Source organism: Somniosus microcephalus, chromosome 25 (genome assembly GCF_052327205.1).
Source record: "Somniosus microcephalus isolate GS21.2 chromosome 25, FLI_Smic_1.0, whole genome shotgun sequence".
Classification (NCBI taxonomy): domain Eukaryota; kingdom Metazoa; phylum Chordata; class Chondrichthyes; order Squaliformes; family Somniosidae; genus Somniosus; species Somniosus microcephalus.
Window position 1 is genome coordinate 369,938 of NC_141011.1, and position 21,850 is coordinate 391,787.

A 21,850-nucleotide genomic window follows, 5' to 3' on the forward strand; every position below is an offset into this window, starting at 1 on the left:
TGTACTATTTCACTAGGTTTCGGATTGAAATGATTCTTTAGTAGACTCACCAACTCGTCAAAAGATTTTTCTCCTGGCCGCTCCGGGCTCAGCAGATTCCTCCTCCGTGTATAGGTTTGCGCTCCCACACAACTCAGTAAAATGGCCCTTTTCTTTTTAGCACTGTCCACCTCGTTTGCCATAAAGAAATGGCCCAGTATTTCACAATACTCCTCCCAAGACTGCGACTTGCTGTCAAAAGGTGCCACGGAGCCTACTGTTCCTACCATCCTTGGAGTCCGGTCACTTCAGCCAAAAAATCAAACTCCGTTTCGACTCCCACGGCCTAGCCTCGTGCTTTTCCGACTAGTTTGCTATCCAACCCGAGCACCTCTTCTGAATACTCCAAAACTTTTCCGTCCTTTATTCTCGTCGCCATATGTGGTATCTTGAGGTGACCATAGATGGAGACAGACACAGGTTAACTCCTTAACATGGTTTAATCAACACTTGCACGTAAAAGCTTCTGCCATGAGGCAGCAAAAACAAAGAGTACAACCAGTACAGATCAGACTTAACTCAGGAGAGCAATTTCCACAGCACCACCTGGTGGATCAAGTTACACATAACCTCCCAGGTTACTACAAGTTTAGATGACATAGAGCTGCAGACCCAGATAAACGGTTTAAAAACACAGTTAAGAAAGGTATTACTGGATGAGAACAAGGTAGTGGGCTCGGAGTTGCATGTGGACCAGGCCATGACGGTCCATTTAAAAGAAATTATAGCCGAGTTGGAAAAGCACACAAAGACGGTAAATGCCCTCATAAGGGAGGACAGAAATGCTTCTGACCAGGCTGCGCAGAATGAGGTGTGCGTGCTATATGGGGCGTGGTTGCTGGGCGAAGGCCGCAGTAATCTGGAGGATTTAAAACAGGGTTTAGTCCCCTCCTGGATCAGCAACAAGCACCTCACAGCCCTCCACCCGTTTGAGAATGCAGTAAGCCCGTGCCAACTCCAGCTAGCTTCCGAAGCATACCCAGTCCCCATGGATTGTGGGCGGTCCAACCACACAATCATGGGAGTAGTAGTTAGGATGCCGGTCATGGGTAGGACAGCCCGACCCGCGCCGGTATACAGGGTGGAGAACATTGGAGTCATTCAAGGGGGTGCACACATTCGCTTCACAGTGGTCCCGCCTTACGTCATAAAGTGGGAGCACGCTATGACAGGTACTGACCTCTGGAGCCGGGGAGCACACAAAATCCTGTGTCCCCAGCACTTGAATGCCTATTCAAAACTGCAGTGTGGGTTCAGAGCTGCTGGCGTGAAGCCTATAAATTGTACCATGGAGACAATGGCACAAGGCCATGTTCCCCCGCAGGTAGCATCTATAGGAGGTGGGACATATTGTGTCACCACAGGCGCGTTCCACTACCAGCATGGACAGCATAGCTGGTGTCTGGTTAGTGACAGCAGTTTCTGCTTTAAACCCGAGGCAGAAGTTCAAGTGGCCCAGGAGCGAATTGTCCCCATTCCTGAACCCTCCACTGTTCACCTCACTGTGAAGGAGAATTTTACGAATTTGCAAAAGTACGTAGCGCACTTTGGCTATGAAATTCCCCCTCTCCCTGAAAACCTTACCAAAATACTCAAAGCCATTATAGTTTCGCAAAAACATTTTTACACTCTAGAGCAGAAAATAGTAGAGATAGGGGCTAAGATATTGGATATTGTGATTCCACCCTGGTGGGACATTTTCAGTAACATAGAGGTCCCTTCGTGGATCAGACTGGCTTCCCACATTCTCGTGGTTTGCCAGTTAGGGATAGTGTTGTATCTAGTTTGCATCCAATGTAAGGGAAAAGGCCAGATCTTAGAATTCCGAAACCAGAGGATCTGGAAGGAACATTATGCGAAGGTGGAGGGAGATACGCCTGTTTAAGTTTTTCCTTGTATTTTTGATTAAAGATTGTTGTTTTTTTGTGTTTGTTGTTTTTAATAAAGTTTTTTGCTTTTTGCAACGTGGTTAATAAAGATATATGTGTACCAAGTGGTGCAGGGGTGTTGGACCCCTCCATGCTTGGCTTTGTGTAAAAGTCTGTCATTTATCCTGTGTATGCTTATATACACTACATTTTTGCAGAATGGGAAGTGCATGTGTCGTGGTTATATTAGATAGGTAATTACAGGGGAAGGTTGACTATGGAGGGTCAGAAAAATTTTGCTCACCTTGTAAGAATGATACTTCAAGCAAGTTTTAATATCACAGGGGGGAGTGTAAGATTCACAAAATTCCCACATTTCCCCCAAGGTTATTAATAATAAAAGGGACCCTGCATGGACATTTTAAAAAGGGTACCCAAAGATGGCGTCCACACCTTGTGACCAAAAGCCTGCAAGATTTTAAAAGCTTGGACTCTGTGGCAGCACAAGCAGCTTTTGGGGAAATCAAAACCTAAAATGCAGTTTCTGTGAAAAAGGACTTTTGTATTTTGGAAAGCAGACACAGGACTTTGAATATGCATTAAGCCAGATCGTAGACAGATCAGAACTAGTTAGGCCTATACTTGAGGCCATCAAGTTGTCTGCATAAATAATCAGAAACAGCTTAAGGAAGCCATCGAGGCTGAACAGGCCAATTAAAATGCATTAATAACAATGCAGCTCAGACAACAGGCCATTAGGTGCGATAAACGGCCATCCAAAAACAGTTACTTTAGATTGCTACAATCATTTAAACTAGCCCGCCAAAACTGGAACAATGATTTGGCGCGCAGATAAGGGGCTATCATAAGGAGTATAACTGCAGTCCCCAGGTAGCAATCTCTCTTGCTCTCATGCCCTTGCCCTGGTCCCTGCTCTCATGGCTCCGGCCTCTTGGGCTGCCGCTTGCACTCGTGCCCTGGCCTCGTGGCGGGTTCTCTCCTCGCTCCCCGCAGCAGAATTTCAGTAACTAAGGACACCATACCAATTGTGGGGGAGGGGAATGAGACCCAAGTACATAGCCATCCAGGATGCCCAGGCCTTTTCGTCTGGGGCTGTGGAGTTCTATCCCTTGTTATCTTTCCAAGGTTCTTATAATCCTTCCTCCAGTGTCCGTCCTTCCCACACCCGTAACAATTCGTCTTTTTGTTGGGGGGTAACTCCCTTCCTGGTGCCACTCTTTCCTACGGGTCCGGGTTTTACCTCATGCACCTTCCCCTTGGGTGGGTGTGCATCGGCTCCCCTACCGTTTTTGTAGGTCAGAGTTAGCTGTCTAATCACCGTGAGCTCGGTGGTCTGGGGATTTCTGGGGTCGAACCAGACTTCTGCCTTGGCTCGGACCTGTGGCAAGCTGTTCGCCACCAGGCAACAGAGCCAATGGGCCAGGAGATCCCCATTCAGGAACCTCCGGTCCGGTGTCCCCGGACAGGCCCTCCAGTACACCGGCCACAGCCGGTCCGCAAAAGCCTGCGGGGTTTCCCCTGGGAGTTGGACCGTCTTCGCCACGCGGGAGAAAGGACTTCCCTCATTCATCCCCATGGCCTCCAGAACCGCATCCCTAAGCTCCGCATACCCGCTCTGCCCTCTTTTACACTCATCAGAGAGGGATTGGAGGAGACTACTCTCCAGGGAGAATAGCAGCATTTTGGCCTTCTCAGCAACATCGCAGTCGTTGACGCTGGCTGCCTGCCCCACTTCCCTGAAGTGGATCTAGGGGTCTCCCTTCTCAGAGAGCTTCGGGGTATGGTTGACCATAGCCCTAAGCTGTTGGGTGTTAAAGGGTAATACGAACTGGTTTTGGAGGGGTCCCTCATCATCGCCATTGGCGGGTGGGCCGAACCTCCAATGCCGTGCTGGGCACATCGGTCCCGGCCCCGACTTCATGGGCGGGGGTTGCTCTGCCTCCGCCTCCCCCTCTGGCTCCACCCCTGGCTCCCCCCCCCCCTTGCTGCCAAACCTCGCTGAAACTTGGTGCTACGGGTGGTGGTCGTGAGGTCTCCTCTCTCTCAACCGGGTCATCCCTAGGCACTACTGGTGACATTGGAACTGTCCTCCCCTCGTTCCCCATAAAATCCGCCCGACCTGCCTTTGGGCTTATGAGGCATACCATGTCTTTTGCCTTCCGGAGGGCTCGGCTCAGATTTTCTATCCTCTCTTTACAGGGGCCGTGGTCTGCCTCCTCAATCCCCTGCTCACTCGTTAGCTTGTAGGCTGCCTTTACCTCCTGTACTTTCTCTTCCTGTTCCCTAATCTGCCTTGCCAAGCGGGCGTTCTTCTCCCACAACCTTAGCTCATTTCCCTTGGCCTCGGTGACTTGGCACCATAGGTATTCCAACTGGGCCTTGTGTTCTCCCATTAAATGCACTCTCTCCTGATTCAGGGCCTGCAAAGCTACTAATAACTTCTCCCCTGCTCAAGCCTTATCCTGGATTTCCAGGGCTGACTCCCTTAACTCGACTGCCTGTGCTGCAACGAGCCTATCCAAAATCTGGACCTGCTTTTTGAAACATCAGCCAAACCACCATCTCTAAGGACTTCTTGTGTTCCTTTCCCTCTGTCCACTTAGCTGCTGCATCTACCGGACGCCCAGCCCTTAACAGAGTGGTGATCCACTTCTTAGTGATATTCACCTTGCTAAACACATAATCAGAAATCCTTTCCTCCATCATGGTTTGCTCATCCGAACCATTGTCTACTGTATCGCAACCCTGCTGCCGGTGTCCTGCCGCGGCCGCCATTCTGTAGGGGGGGTGGCGGGTGTGGTGCATGCACCCAGTCATTTATGCCCCTGACTATTTGTGAGCAGTTCAAATCACTCCCACGCCCCTGGGTTCTAGACACTTAGGTACAGGCGGCGATACAGAAAACTTGAGTAGACAAGTGGTTTGGATGTAAGAAAACCAAGATTTTATTAAAACAGAAATTAACACAGTCTTACGAGAAGTTACTAGTATAAAATTACAGGCAAATACAAAATAACTATACTTACACAGGGAATGGGGAACACGCAGCACATCAAGGGAAAACAAACTATATTAACAATCCCCTTATCCTTATCCCACCCCCTATACCTAACTAGATTAAGCTATGAGGTGCCAGAATTCATGCTCACCAAGCCAAAGCAAAAGCCAACTGTTAACGAGTGCAGGTTTTGAGGTTTGGTTCTCTGTCCTAAGAAGGTACCCCGTCACCACGTGGTCTTCAGGGTCGCAGTGCTGGATCTGCTGCAACACACCTTCTTCCCCTCCGCTGCCGTCATCGTCTCGTCGCGATGGGTTCTCCTCTTCTTCTCCCTCGGGCGGTCGGCTGCGGCAACATTGTGCCTATAGGGCAGTTGGCAGGCTTAACTGTCTAGATTTTCCTACCCAAGCGTTAAAATGCCAGTATATTTGTCGTGGTGTGGACACCTGTGTTTTCGCAGTGCTCAACAGGAATGTTCGTCTCACCAAGCGTCAGCTTATAACTAGACGCTTGGCCTCATCAATACGTTTTTCACTGCCCTGCTCTGCTCTTATCGAGTTGTTACTGTCTTCTTCATCTCCTTTCGTCCTGATGCCTACTCACTTTCGTCTCACCCCTTTTTGCGGCCTGGGCATTCTGGATGGCTATGGACTTGGGTCTCGTTCCCCTCCCCCGCAATTGGTATGGTGCCCTTAGTTACTGAAATTCTGCTGCGGGGAGCGAGGAGAGAACCCGCCACGAGGCCAGGACACGAGTGTGAGTGGCAGCCCAAGAGGCTGGAGCCACGAGAGCAGAGACAAGGGCAAGAGCACGAGAGCAAGAGAGAGATTGTTACCTGGGGCCTGCAGTTATACTCCTTACGATAGCCACTTATCTGCACGCCAAATCAGGTTAGTTCACTGTTCCAGTTTTGGCGGTTAGTTTAAATGATTGTAGCAATCTAAACTAACTGTTTTTGGATGGCCATTTATCGCACCTACTGGCCTGATGTCTGAGCTGCATTGTTATTAATGCATTTTAATCGGCCTGTCCAGCCTCGATGGCTTCCTTAAGCTGTTTCCGATTATTTATGCAGACAACTTGATGGCCTCAAGTATAGGCCCAACTGGTTTTGATCTGTCTACGATCTGGCTTAATGCATATTCAAAGTCCTGTGTCTGCTTTCCAAAATACAAAAGTCCTTTTTCACAGAAACTGCATTTTAGGTTTTGATTTCCCCAAAAGCTGCTTGTGCTGCCACAGAGTCCAAGCTTTTAAAATCTTGCAGGCTTTTGGTCACGAGGTGCGGACGCCATCTTTGGGTACCCTTTTTAAAATGTCCATGTAGGGTCCCTTTTATTATTGTTGTATCCGTGTGTTAATGGAGACACGGAATGCAAGAGTTGGTTTCACAGGTGTTTACTGAACAAAGTCTGGGGGTGAACTAACAGATACAAGACACTATACAGGCTTATATAGCCCGAGTGGCCATTACCGGCATTACAGTACACAGGGGGCTCTTAAAGGCACATACACCACAATTCCTCCCCTTTTAGACAACCAGTACATAACATTTTAAGTAATCATTAATTAACATGTTACAAGAACAATAATCTACACATTTGCTGCAGTTAATCAATTATAAGTCAGTCTCTCTGGAGGCTTCCTGACTCAGTTCGGATAACGCCTCGGTGGTGTAGTAGTTTTTGGTGGTCACAGAATCACAGAAACCCCACAGTGCAGATAGAGGCCATTTCGGCCCATCGAGCCTGCACCGACACATATCCCACCCGATCCCCGTAACCCCTACACCAACACATATCCCACCCTATCCCTGTAACCCCATGTATTTAATCCCCCTAACACTAAGGGTCAATTTATCATAGCCAATCAACCTAACCCGCACATCTTTGGACTGTGGGAGGAAACCGGAGCACCCGGAGAAAACCCACGCAAACACGGGGAGAATGTGCAAACTCCACACAGACAGTCGCCCGAGGCCGGATTCGAACCCGGGTCTCTGGCGCTGTGAGGCAACAGTGCTAACCACTATGCCACCGTGCTGCCCGGAGCCTGTGCTGCTGTAGGAGCACCGTGGTGTAGGTCTGTGTCCCAGCGAGGACTCCACGAGGACTACGTAGCAGTCCTGTGGGGAGCGTGATGACCTCATCACGCTCGGTAGCGTTGTCCGCGCTTGGGGTGTCCCGTGATGCACGTGGTCGCGTTTCTGGTGTAGTAGGTTCTTTTGGCAAGGTCGATTCGGCTTGAATTCCAGTGTCGGGTTCATCTGGTTCCAGTATCACCGGATCAGAGGTAGATACTATGGGTATCTCTGCTTCATCATTAGGCGTATAGAATTGTGGTGTAGGTTGTCCCTTTTCGGATGACTCTATGATCTGGTCAGCATGGCGCCTTATTATGCTTTCTCCAATGTCCACGGTATACATCAGCGGTCCTAGTCGTGTGCAAATAGTTCCAGGCTGCCATTTCTCGGTACGGTAGTCCCAGGCCAAAACTTGTTGGCCTTTCATTCATGCCTTGAAATTGCCGGTTCTCCATGTCCCGTCTGATGTTTGGCTTGATCAAATCCAGCCGGCATCTTAGGCTTCTATTGAAGAACATCATGGCGGGAGTTTGGTTTGTAATCACATGTGTTGCATTCCTGTATGCAAACAAGAAGTTATCTACCTTATGCTGTAGATTTATGTCTTCATTACCCATGGCCTTTATGGCCTTCTTGAAGGTCTGGACAAACCTTTCAGCCAATCCATTGGTGGTGGGATGGTATGGGGCGGACGTTGTTTTTTAAGAACTTCCTGAATTCTTCGGACACAAATTGCGGTCCATTATCAGAACAGATCTGTTCAGGCAGCCCATTCCTGGCAAATATGGTCCTTAATACTGTGATGGTTTTTTCCATGGTGGTGGAGGACATCTTTATTACCTCCGGCCACTTGGAGTGTGCATCAACCGCGATTAAGAACATTGAGTCCATAAATGGACCAGCAAAGTCAATGTGTACCCTTTGCCATGGAAATGAGGGCCACTCCCATGGATGTAGAGGGGCTTGTGGTGGGGCGTTTTGGACCTTCTGGCATCCTAGGCAGCTCTTGGTCATTTCTTCGATGTCTCCATCGATACCTGGCCACCACACAAACGCTCTGGCTAGGTTCTTCATTTTCACTCCACCCAGATGCCCCTCGTGAAGCTTCTTTAGCGCTTTATCCTGGAGTTTGGGTGGAATCACCACTCTGGATCCACACATCAAGGTTCCTCGGCACACTGCGAGAATGCTGGCAACAGTGGTTCGCCATGTGCTGGCCATCCCTTCACCGTTAAATCGTAGACTCGTGAGAGAGTCGGGTCATTTCTCGTTTCCTTTTCAATGGCAGAATTTGTTACTGGTAGACATTCCACTATGGTTGAGTGGAACATCTTTCATTCATGCCTTGAAATTGCCGGTTCTCCACGTCCCGTCTGATGTTTGGCTTGATCAAATCCAGCCGGCATCTTAGGTCCACTGTAGGTGCCTCTTCTACCGTTGGCAACGGTAGGCACGATAAACCGTCAGCATTCCCATGCTGTTTTGATCCTTTGTATTCTATGTCATATTGGTGTGCCCCTAGGAAAAGGGACCACCTCTGTAGCCTTTGCGCTGTCATAATGGGAACACCCTTTTTAGGGTTGAATATGGAGACGAGGGGTTGATGGTCAGTCAACAAGGTAAATTTTTGTCCGTGTAGGTATTGGTTGAATTTCTTCACTCCCCATACCAGGCTGAGTGCTTCCCTGTCGATCTGGGCATAGTTACGCTCAGCTGAGTTCAATGAGCGTGACGCAAAAGCTATCGGCCGCTCCGAGCCATCAGGGAATCTATGCGATAATACTGCTCCTACGCCAGTCTGATTGGCAGTGATGGGTTGTAATGAGCCAAAACTTCCTTGGACGTGATCAAGCCTTTGCATTTATGGAAGGCACGTTTACAGTCTTCGCTCCATTTCCAAATTACTCCCGTTTGTAACAGTTCGTTAAGAGGGTGCAGAAGAGTTGACAAGTTCGGTAAAAATTTATGATAGTAATTTATCAATCCCAGGAACGACCTTAATTGTGAGACATTTTCAGGTGCTGGGGCTTTTATGACCGCTTCAATTTTTTCAGGTGACTTATGCAACCCTTCTTCGTTAATTATGTGGCCACAATATGATATTTGTTTCTGGAAAAATTCGCACTTGGGGCGATTTGCTCGTAGGCCCCGTTCTCTCAGCCTAGTGAGCACCTGCTCCAAATTGGCAAGGTGCTCGTTGTCATTTTCTCCTGTTACAAGGATGTCGTCCAGGTAGCATTGAGTCCCCGGAATCCCTTGGAGGACTTGCTCCATAGCTCTTTGCCAGATAGTTGGAGCTGATGCTACTCCGAAAACCAGTCGATTGTACTGGTACAGGCCTTTGTGTGTATTTATCGTGAGATACTTTTTAGTGGCCTCTTCAACCTCCATCTGTAGATATGCCTGTGCCAAGTCAATTTTGGTGAAACGTTTCCCTCCGGATAGTGAGGCGAAAATATCTTCTATCCTACCGTGTGAAGGACCGGGTTTACAGTCACCTTGACATCCCCACAGATGCGAATTTTTCTCTGTTCTTCAGATTTATCATTATTCAACGTTTTCTTCATGACCGGGACGATGGGTGTTGCCCACTCGCTCCAATCTATCTTGGATAATACGCCTGCCTTTTCCAAATTCTCCAGCTCTGCCTCGACTGCTGGACGAATTGCGTATGGCACCGGCCTTGCCTTAAAAAACTTGGGAATTGCCGCATCTTCCACTTTTATTGAGGCGGTGACACCTTTCAAGGTTCCTAGTTCCTGTTGAAACACTTCCTTGGCGTTGGCCAAGATGTCTTTTAATCGTTCAGGTATGACGTCATCATCATTTTTTTTCTTACTGGTCACCGTCAGTGCCTGAATGCAGTGCCAGTCTAAACGTATCTTCCTGATCCATTCACGTCCCAACAGCGGTGGACCACCATCTTGCAGAACGTATGAATACAACTTCTGTATTTCCTTGCCGTTGTATACAACAGGCACCTTTATTTTCCCTTTGGGGTATACTTTCTGCCCCGTATATGTTTTCAAGATAATGGATGTGTCTTTCAAAGGTATATGCGGAAATAGCCACTCGTAATCCCGTCGACTTATGACGGTCAGAGCTGATCCTGTATCTAGCCCCATTTTAACTGGGGACCCCGCTATCGTGAGGGTAACCCAAATGGTCTGGTAATCTTCTTTGGCAATTACATTATGTAATTTGAGACAGCTTAGTCTCTTGTTTCCAGAGTCGCTATCGCTCTTCTGGTCTTCGGAGCTGCTGTCCGTCATCATTTGTACCTTTCTGTACTTTTCCTTATTGATTTTTTTCCTGTCCGTGGATTATTTTTTTCCAGATCGGCATACACGTGCAATGTGTCCAACCTTTCCGCAGTCCCTCTGGTCATGGGTGGATCTGCTGCAGCGATAACATCTCTCGAAACCCTGTGTCATTTCATGGGTGCCGAAGCCCTGTGGCTTTTGCTGTATCTCTGCAGCTCCTCTTGCGGCTGCTTCGTATGATACTGCCACACTGAAAGCCTTGTCCAGTGTCAAATCTTTCTCAGAAAGTAGCCTTTTCTGTGTTCCTTCACTTAGGAGACCGCAGACGAATTTGTCTCGAAGAGAATCTGCCAGTCCTGCCCCGAATTGGCAGTGCTTTGACAGCTTCCTTAATTCGGTGGGGTAATCAGCGTTACTTTCATTCTTGTGCTGAATCCTCCTGAAGAATTTGAATCGTTCCGCGATCAGCAGCGGTGTTGGGTTTAAGCGCTCCTGTAGGGTATCAACAATCTCCTTAAAATTCTTGTCCTTCGGTTTGGCTGGAGTGATTAAGTTTCGTAACAGCCCGTATGTCCTTGCGCCCATTAGATTTAGAAGTACTGATGCATTTTTATCATCCTCTATTTCATTTGCTGTGCAATATACCTCCACTCTTTCCACATATGTGGTCCAATCCTCTATATCGCTATCGAAAGCAGTAATATTGCCAGTCTTAGGCATCCTGAAAAAAAATGGCACCTCCCGCGCTTTCCTTTCTTCCCTGCAGAAAAAAAAGGCGCCTCCCGCGCTTTCCCGCCGCTGCCGCTGCTGACAACGCTGTTCTCCACGGTTTTTATTTACATAGGTATTTTTAATAGGTGGAGACTCGTTCCCGCCGGACTCTCTGGGACTTTTCCCTCCCTCTGCTTGGTCTGAACGCCGACCTGCTTTGCAGCGTCGGCCGTCTCCCGAGTGCTCCACCCTCTGTCTCTATTTGCCTCCGCCTTCGCTGCTCGGCCCCGCTGCAGAGCCAGCCGATCAAGCCCCAGCCCGCCGCCCAGGAAGGATTATTGCAGTACCTGCCACCAGCTCGGCTAGCTGGTGAAACCACAGTTTTTATTGGGTTTTTTTTCTTGTTTTTCTTTGACTTTTGCCTGAGGAATCGATCTCCTTGAGGTGCTGCCGAGTTGCAGGTAAGTCCGTTTCCAATTCGTCGCCACTGTTGTATCCGTGTGTTAATGGAGACATGGAATGCAGGAGTTGGTTTCACAGGTGTTTACTAAACAAAGTCTGGAGGTGAACTAACAGATACAAGACACTATACAGGCTTATATAGCCCGAGTGGCCATTACCGGCATTGCAGTACACAGGGGGCTCTTAAAGGCACATACACCACAATTATTAATAACTTTGGGGGAAATGTGGGAATTTTGCGAATCTTACACTGCTGAGGTCGAAAATGGCAGCGCTGGAGCCATAGCAATGTTATGCACTGATTGACATCACGATCTGTGCACGCTGCATGCTTACCGCGTCTGCTCCTAGTGCGTGTGCGAATGCCCTCACCAAAATGGCGTCAGGTGTGGCCCACACCAGAAGTGCACATGCACTGCTCAGATGCCATTTTTGAGTCAATTCGGCACCCGTAGTGCCCGGCGCTACATAACCCAATTTTTAGCCCATTGTCTTAAGTGTAAGTTTAAGTACGATTGTATACTTAAATAAATCTGTGACAACTAATTCTCAATGTATATGAACCTTATTGATTTGAGGAGTATAAATTATAAATTAGAACCCCTCCTCTGACATCTGCTTGCTAGTCTTTTTGGACATGCTCTTTTGTTGTTCAACAGAGCCAGCTGAATGTCAAAGGTCACCACGAAAATCTTTGATAAAGCACCAGAATATTAACAGCGCACGCAAAGTTCAAAATTCAATAAAGTAGAATGTTTTATATCTTCCCAGTTTAGCCAATTAGAACCAACTTGTGGTTCAAGCGGGAGGCCAGCACCATCTCAGAGTGAGATGTCAGCAATAAAGGTGTTGTTCTGTCCCAAGTGGAGGAAAGTCCGGAGTGATTATCAATGAAGTACAGAGTCCAGGCGGGTGACTGGCTGCAGAGTAGAGGGAGGACACATCACTCCTGGATGGATCATCTACAGAGCTTTCCTCGAGTTCTACAAGAAATGTTGAGGAGTCACTCATGCAACAAGAGAGAATGTAGTCGGCCGAGAGTTACATAGAATGTACAGCACAGAAACAGGCCATTCGGCCCCACTGGGCTATGCCGGTGTTTATGCCCCTCACGAGCCTCCTCCCACCCTACTTCATCGAACCCTAGTATCCTTCTATTCCTTTCCCCTCATGTGTTTAACTTGGTTCCCCTTAAATGTATCGATGCTATTTGCCTCAACTACTCCCTGTGGTAGCTAATTCGACATTGTAACCACTCTCTGGAGAAAGAAGTTTCTCCTGAATTCCTTATTGGATTTATGAGTAACTGTCTTATATTTATGACTAGCTTATATTTATAATTCTATGTGGAACATAGTGAAAGCTCGGTAGATGATCTAAAGAAAAGATCCCCAGCCAGTTCAGTCTTTCCTGATAGTTATAACCTCTCAGTTGCTGTGCCTTGCACAACGCATGTTCTGCAAAAAGTATACTTGAGGTCAGTAAAGTGGTGCAAAAGGTGCAGGCACTGTGCTCCTGGTTATACCAGCTTGGTTAGTTCCCTGATCAACTGCCTTATGGGACTGATGCAAATCCTGCAGGCTTCTTGTGTAGAGCTGTTCACAGCTCCTCAGCATCACCGGAAGGCCATACCACAGGCAAGGTGAGCCAGCACCCTCGCCCCTTGTTTATCCTCAAACTTTCATGGTCCCAAACACAGAGCACTGCCCTCTACGGTGATCTCTGAATGATAGAAACTCCCCAACCTCAACATATAGTTCGAACTGGTACCTGTGACTTTACAGTGTGTTATAAACAATTGATAATTGTTCTCCAATCCTTTGCAAGAAGATTGTTTTAACTTACTGATATTATTTATCACAAGATTGTAAGGAAAGGGTTAATCAGTGTCAGCTGTGGCTCAGTGGGTAGCACTCTCTAGGTGGGAGGGGCTAGGAGTGAGCAGGTGTTACTGGTTGCTTGATTGCAGCAGGGAGTTGCAGTGAGTTTGTAAAAGGTTGGTGGTGGGATTTGGGGTTTTTGTTTTCAGGTTTTAGGGCCTTTTTGGCCCATAAAAAGCAGCCAGATGGCTCCTGAGGGGCCTGGGCCCCTCAGAGGACAGTGTTCCCAAGATGAATTTAATTAGGGAAGAAACTGTGGTTGGAAGGGAAAGAAAAAGGCTCAAAGATTTGGGCCGGGACCCCAGGAGGCTTGGAAAAGAAAACACGGTGGTGGTTCAGTGCGAGGATAAGGAGATACGAGCTTGGGATATTATCCAAGTGGTACATGAGGACTGTGGTGAGGGAAGCTGCTTTGCCTGCCGACCAAAGCCGAATGTTGTGTTCGAGGTGATGGTCAGTGGCTGAGAGGAGGTGGAATGACTTTTACTCAGACTGAAAGTTGGCGATAAGTTCTTGGAGGTATCTCTGCTATATTTGGAAGAGGTGTTGGACTCATTCTTAAACTTGCCAGTTTATATTGAGGACGATGTGCTAATCAAAAAGTTGGAATCGTGGGACATTAAACTTTGCTCAGCAATAAAGAGGAGGTACTATCCAGGAACACGGGTAGCAGATGGAACCCATTATGTAAAGGTGCAGTTCCCAGATGGGGTGAAGTCATTACTGTACAGCGTGAAATTTGAGATAATGGAAGGAGTGCAGTACTTTTGAGTACTGCATGATAACCAAGTGAAGGTTTGTTATTGTCTTGGACACGACCATCTTGTAAGAAACTGTCCAGACTTGTACTGTTATAATTGCGGCGAGTCTGGACACATCGCTCAGAGCTGCAAGGCAGAGAGCTGTGGGGTGTGTCACAAAGGCCCCACCTGCTGTGAGTGTGAGGCAGAAGGAAGCTCTATGAGTGATGAGGAGATGGGAGAAGGAGCAGGAGGTGTGAGTGGAATGGCTGGAGGAGTGGAGCAGTCGGAGGACACAGCTGGTAAATTGAAGGAGAAAAGAGCGCAGGAAGAGGCAGAAAATTGCGGAGCAGAGAACAGGATGGAGATGGTGGAAAACACACCAAGTACAGTGGAAAAGAACAAGGACAGCAGCGGGCAGCAAGGGATGAGTGCAGACTCGAGCCTTAATACAGTTCAGCTCTCCCTAAAGAATCTGGTGTCCACGGGGGGAGAGGAGGCGGGAGCGGGGTGCGTGGTAAATGTAAGTACTCCAAAGAAAGATGGGGAGTCGGACATCTCGGTGAGCAGGAGGGGGCAAGACAAGGAGAGGGTGCAAGAGGCAGGAGCCTTAAAGGGGCAGCAGGATGGGAGCGGCGAGACAAAGATGCCAGAAGGGAGCAATATAGGTGCGCCATTGTCCCAGGGAGAGAAGGATCAGGCAGCAAGGGTCAGAGGCGGAGATGAGGTCGAAGGGAGGAAGGGAGCAGTGGGGAAATTAAAAACCAGAGCGTGTCAGGAAGGGGCAGAAGGTATGGAGTAAAAGGTAAAGTTATAAAAAGGGCAAAAGCAGGAACTAAGTGTCACAAAACATCTTTGAAAGTTCTCTATCTGAATGCACGTAGCATTCGTAACAAAATAGACGAGTTAAGGCACAAATAACTACATGTGGGTATGATCTTGTGGCCATTACAGAAACATGGCTGCAGGGTGACAATGCCTGGGAATTAAACATACCAGGTTATTTAACAATCAGGAAGGACAGGCAGGAAGGAAGGGGAGGTGGGGTGGCTATGTTAATAAAGGAAGGAATCACTGTAATACAGAGAAATGATATTGGGTCAAAAGATCTGGATAATGAAACAGTTTGGGTGGAGGTAAGGAATAATAAGGGGAAAAAAACACTAGTGGGCGTAGTCTATAGGCCACCGAACAGTGGCAACTCTGTTGGACGGAGTATCAATCAGGAAATAGTTGAGGCTTGTAATAAGGGAACATCTATAATTATGGGGGATTTTAACTATCATATTAATTGGACAAATCAAATTGGGCAGGGCTGCCTTGAGGATGAGTTCATTGAGTGTATTAGGGATGGGTTTCTTGAGCAGTATGTAACTGAACCGACCAGGGGGCAAGCAACCTTAGATCTGGTCCTGTGTAATGAGACGGGATTAATTAAAAATGTCCTAGTAAAGGAACCCCTTGGAATGAGTGACCATAACATGGTTGAATTCCATATTCAATTAGAGGGTGAGAAGGTTGGATCTCAAACAAGCGTGCTAAGCTTGAATAAAGGAGACTATGAAGGTATGATAGCGGAATTGAGTAGAGTGGATTGGGAAAATAGATTAAAGGGTAAGACAATACATGATCAGTGGTGTACATTTAAGGAGTTATTTTACAACTTCCAAAAAATATATATTCCACTGAGAAGAAAAGGGTGTAAAAGAAAAGACAGCCATCCGTGGCTAAGTAAAGAAATTAAGGATAGTATTCAACTAAAAACAAGGGCATATAAGGTAGCCAAATCTAGTGGGAGGATAGAGGATTGGGAAAACTTTAAAAGACAGCAAAAAATAACAAAAAGATTGATTAAGAAAGGGAAGATAGATTATGAAAGTAAATTAGCAAAAAATATAAAAACAGATAGTAAGAGTTTTTATAGTTATATAAAAAGAAAAAGGGTGGCTAAAGTAAATGTTGGTCCCTTAGAGGATGAGACCGGGAAATTAATGGTGGGAAATATGGAGATGGCAAAAACACTGAATGAATATTTTACATCAGTCTTTACAGTAGAAGACACTAAGAATATCCCAACACTGGACAAACAGGGGGCTAAAGGGGGGGAGGAGCTAAACACGATCAAAATCACTAAGGAAGTGGTACTCGGTAAAATAATGGGACTCAAGGCGGATAAATCACCTGGACCTGATGGCTTACATCCTAGGGTCTTGAGGGAAGTGGCGGTAGGGATTGTGGATGCATTGGTAATAATTTTCCAAAACTCCCTGGACTCGGCAAAGGTCCCGGCAGACTGGAAAACTGCTAATGTAACACCCTTATTTAAACAGGGCAGTAGACAGAAGGCTGGAAACTATAGACCGGTTAGCCTAACATCTGTGGTAGGTAAAATTTTGGAGTCCATTATTAAGCAGACAGTAACAGAACATTTGGATAATCATAAATTAATAGGACAAAGTCAGCATGGTTTTATGAAGGGGAAGTCATGTTTGACAAATTTGCTGGAGTTCTTTGAGGAAGTAACGTATAGGGTGGATAAAGGGGAACCAGTGGACGTAGTGTATTTAGACTTCCAAAAGGCATTTGACAAGGTGCCACACAAAAGATTATTGCTTAAGATAAAAAAATCATGGGATTGGGGGTAATATTCTGGCATGGATAGAGGATTGGCTATCTAACAGAAGGCAGAGAGTTGGGATAAATGGTTCATTCTCAGACTGGCAATCAGTAACTAGTGGTGTTCCGCAGGGGTCAGTGCTGGGTCCCCAACTCTTTACAATCTATATTAACGATTTGGAGGAGGGGACCGAGTGTAACATATCAAAGTTTGCAGATGATACTAAGATGGGAGGGAAAGTAGTGAGTGAGGAGGACATAAAAAACCTGCAAGGGGACATAGACAGGCTAAGTAAGTGGGCAGAGACTTGGCAGATGGAATACAATACTGGAAAGTGTGAGGTTATGCACTTTGGCAGGAAAAATCATAGAGCAAGTTATTATCTTAATGGCAAGAAACTGGAAAGTACTGAAGTACAAAGGGATCTGGGGGTCCTGGTGCACGAAACTCAAAAGGTTAGTATGCAGGTGCAGCAAGTGATTAAGAAGGCCAATGGAATGTTGGCTTTCATTGCTAGGGGGATAGAATATAAAAATAGTGAGGTATTGCTTCAGTTGTACAAGGTATTGGTGAGACCGCACCTGGAATACTGCGTACAGTTTTGGTGTCCATACTTAAGAAAGGACATACTTGCTCTCGAGTCAGTACAAAGAAGGTTCACTCGGTTAATCCCGGGGATGAGGGGATGGACATATGAGGAGAGGTTGAGTAGATTGGGACTCTACTCATTGGAGTTCAGAAGAATGAGAGGTGATCTTATTGAAACATATAAGATTGTGAAGGGGTTGGATCGGGTGGATGCGGGGAAGATGTTCCCGATGATGGGTGAAACTAGAACTAGGGGGCATAGTCTTAGAATAAGGGGCTGCTCTTTCAAAACTGAGATGAGGAGGAACTACTTCACTCAGAGGGTGGTAGGCCCATGGAATATGCTGCCCCAAAAAGCTGTAGAAGCTACATCATTACATAAATTTAAAACAGAAATAGACAGTTTCCTAGGAGTAAAGGGAATTAAAGGTTACGGGGAGCGGGCAGGAAATTGGACATGAGTCTAGGTTCGGATCGGTCATGGCCCTGTGGGTAGCGGAGCGGGCCCAGGGGCCGTGTAGCCTGATCCTGCTCCTATTTCGTGTGTCTAATTCTGTTAGATTCAGGAGATGGTTCTGTGATAGTGGATTGGCGGTTAGGATCAGATCAGCCATGATCTTATTGAATGGCGGAGCAGGCTCGAGGGGCCGATTGGCCTACTCCTGCTCCTATTTCTTATGTTCTTATGTTCTTATGTTCACTGTTGGAGAAACCGCGATAGCAGGAAGACTCTCTATGGGAGATGAAGTATCTGACGGGGAGCAGGATTATGTATCTGACGGGGAGCAAGCACAGAGGGTTACAGAAGAGCTTGAGAGTGAGGAATTAGAGGGGGACAGAGACATGGAAGTGGGGGGTGGGGTGGCACCATGTGGAAAGGGAAAGGTTAGTGAGGGGCAGAAGGAGGGAGAAAGGGCAGCTCCTTGGCCCAAACTTAATGCAAGGAAGAGGCTGATACAGCAGGGAAGGTTCAAACAGGAGGTGAAAAAGAGTCGGAAGCTGCAGGAAAAAGCAACAGCTGGCCGAAAAGTTGGGAAGGAGCATGAGAGGAGGGAAGGGCCAGAGATTAAATGATGGGGAGATTATCAGGCATGAGTCTTTGGAGTCATGATTACATTGATCTCGATTAATGTGAACGGACTGAGGGGTGAGAAGAAATTGCAGCAGTTGTTGCAGGGTTTTAAAGGCATGGACTTGTGTCTGCAAGAAACCTTTTGGGATGAGGATATTCTAGAAAGAGTTCAGAAGGTTTGGAAGGGAGAGGTGTTTGCAAGTTGTGCAAACAATAACCGTAGAGGGGTGGCTGTTTTGGTGAGTCCGTCCATAAAAGAGAATGTTGCCTTGGTGGACAAGGACACTGAGGGGAGATTTTTATGGCTAAGTGTAAAAATGGAGGAATTTAATTGCAATGTGGCGACACGCCACCACTGGACATAATCCGCTCACGGCGGCACAGACAGTCTAAGCAGAAGCCCCCAGCCGGGGGCCCTTTCCTCCAGCAACTTGTTTCCCGCAGGGACAGGCTGCCGGGAGCACTTCCGGTCTGGGAAGTATTTAAGTGGATGCGCGGGCTTTTCTAGTTCCTGTTTTTCATGTGGTTGGAATAAAGCAGTCGTGTTTTCAATAGCTCTGGTCTCGACTCCCACGTTTGCCGCGGTATCTCAACACTGGTGACCCCGACGCTCAGGACGAATCCTAAGCTAGCATGGCGGATACAAACGCAGTCACGGTTAAATTACCAGACTTTTGGGAGAACCTCGCCGAAGCCTGGTTCGTTCAAGCTGAGTCCAGATTCCGGCTGAAAGGCATTATAGTCGACGCCACGAAGTACGACTACCTCGTCGCCTCGCTCACCTACGCTACAGTCCCCAAGGTTTGGGCAGCGCTGCAGAATCCACCAACGGAGGGCAAGTACGAACATCTTAAAAATTTCAAACGTCCTCTTACCAGCGCCACTGCCAACTCCTGGACCTCCCCGGCCTTGGTGACGCTTCACCATCAGACCTGCTTTCCCACATGCTGTCCCTCTCAGACGACAAAAACCCCGGCGCCCTTTTTCGCACGCTTTTCATTCGGCAGCTCCCCGCCAGCATCCGCCCGCTCATTGTGGAGTCTGACTCCACGGACCTGAATGATATAGCCGAAAAGGCCGACCGGCTGCTCTCTGCACAGGCCGCTCGCGACGTCGCGCCCGACCTCACGGCAACGACCACGCGGTCTTCCCGAGCCGCTAGGCCCGACCGCCCTACCACTCCGGGTCACTGCTACTACCACACCCGTTTTGGCGCTAGGGCTCAACGCTGCACGCCACCGTGTACCTTCAAACCCCCCCCCGCACCGGCCCCCGCGATGGCCGCGGGGCAGAAGGAGCCCCTACTGTACGTCACTGACGACAGAACCAACCGCCGATTTCTGTGCGACACAGGGGCCCAGCACAGCATCACCCCCGCCTCCGCCCTCGAGATCCAACGCGGCACACGGGGTATCACACTGGCTGCAGCCAACGGCTCTGAAATCCGCACATATGGCACCCGCATGGTCACGCTCGACCTCGTGGGCCGCCGCTACCGCTGGGAGTTCCTCACAGCCAAGGTCCTCTGCCCACTCATCGGCGCCGACTTCCTACGCGCCCACGGCCTCCTTGTCGACATTCCGAGGCACCGCCTCGTCGACATCAACACTATGGCCCCCATCCCCGGCGCCTTTACCCCGGCCCGTTCGGCCGGCCTGACGACCTACTGCCTCGCCAGAGCCACGGACGACTACTCGGCACTCCTAGCTGAGTTTCCCGCCCTCACTAACCCGACCTTTTCGGCCAAAGCCGCCAAGCACGGTGTGGAACCGGCCCCCCAGTTTCTGCCCACGCCCGCAGACTCAACCCGGCCAAGCTGGAAATCGCGCGGGCCGAGTTCACCACCATGGAACAACTCGGCATCATCCGCCGCTCCAGCAGCCCTTGGGCCTCGCCCCTCCACATCGCCCCCAAGCCCGGCGGAGGCTGGCGCCCTTGCGGGGACTACCGCCGCCTCAACGACGCCACCACCCCCGATCGATACCCGGTGCCACATATCCAGGACTTCTCGGCCCGACTGGCCGGACGAACCGTCTTTTCCAAAGTCGACCTGGTGCGCGGTTACCACCAAGTCCCCGTACACCCCGCGGACATCCCCAAAACGGCCGTCATCACCCCATTCGGCCTGTTCGAGTTCCTGAGGATGCCCTTCGGCCTCAAGAATGCAGCACAGGCTTTCCAGCGCCTTATGGACTCAGTCCTCCGGGACCTGAACTTCCTATTCGTCTATCTAGGCGACATTCTCGTGGCCAGCTCCTCCAAACAGGAACACCTCGAACACCTTCGCATCCTGTTCGGGCGCCTAGCCCAACACGGGCTCATCCTCAGCCCGGCGAAGTGCCACTTCGGCCTAACCGAGATCGATTTTCTCGGTCACCACATCACCCCTGCTGGGGCTGTCCCCCTGCCCAACAAGGTGCAGGCCATCCAGCAATTCCCCCGCCCCACAACCATCAAGGGCCTCCAGGAGTTCCTCGGGATGGTGAACTTCTACAACAGGTTCATCCCCAGAGCCGCAGCCCTCATGAAGCCCCTATACGACTCCCTCTGAGGAAAATCCGGCAAGATGGACCACTGACACGGCAGCCACCTTCGACACCACCAAAAACGCGCTCGCCGACGCCACTCTGCTCGCGCACCCGAGGGCCGATGCCCGGGTCGCGCTCACCACCGACGCCTCCGACCACGCGGTCGGGGCCGTGTTCGAGCAGTGGGTCAATGGCGCGTGGCAGCCTTCTACAGCCGCCAACTGCGCCCCCCGGAGGTCAAATACTCCACTTTCGACCGCGAGCTTCTCGCACTCCACCTGTCGGTCCGCCATTTCAGGTTCCTCCTGGAAGGCCGCCCCTTCACCGCGTATGTGGACCAGAAGCCACTCACATACGCGATGGCCAAGCACACCGAACCCTGGTCCGCTAGGCAGCAACGCCAGCTCGCGGCCGTCTCCGAGTTTACTACGGACATTCAGCACGTCTCCGGTAGAGACAACGTGGTCGCCGACTGCCTTTCCTGTCCCGCCGTCTGTGCGAATCACCTCGCGGTCGACTACGCACAACTAGCAGCGGCCCAGCTCACGGACCCAGACCTCCTCTCGGCGGCTACCAGCCTGCCAGGGCTACGCCTAGCCAAGGTCGCGCACGGGCCCGAAGCCACGGCAGTCACGTGTGATGTCTCACTCGGCCAACCCAGGCCGGTCGCCCCTGAGACCTGGCGCCACCGCGTTTTCGACGCGCTCCACGGGCTCTCTCACCCGGGTTCCCGCGCATCCGTCAAACTCCTCTCCAAGCGCTTCGTCTGGCGCGGCCTCAGCAGAGATGTTCGGACTTGGGCCACCTCCTGCCTCGCCTGCCAATGGGCTAAGGTACAGCTGCACACCAAAGCACCCCTGGGAGACTTCGAAGTACCCAGCCGCCGCTTCGACCACGTACACGTCGACATCGTCGGTCCCCTGCCGCCGTCGCAAGGCCAAACTTAACTCCTCACGATGGTCGACCGCTACACACACTGG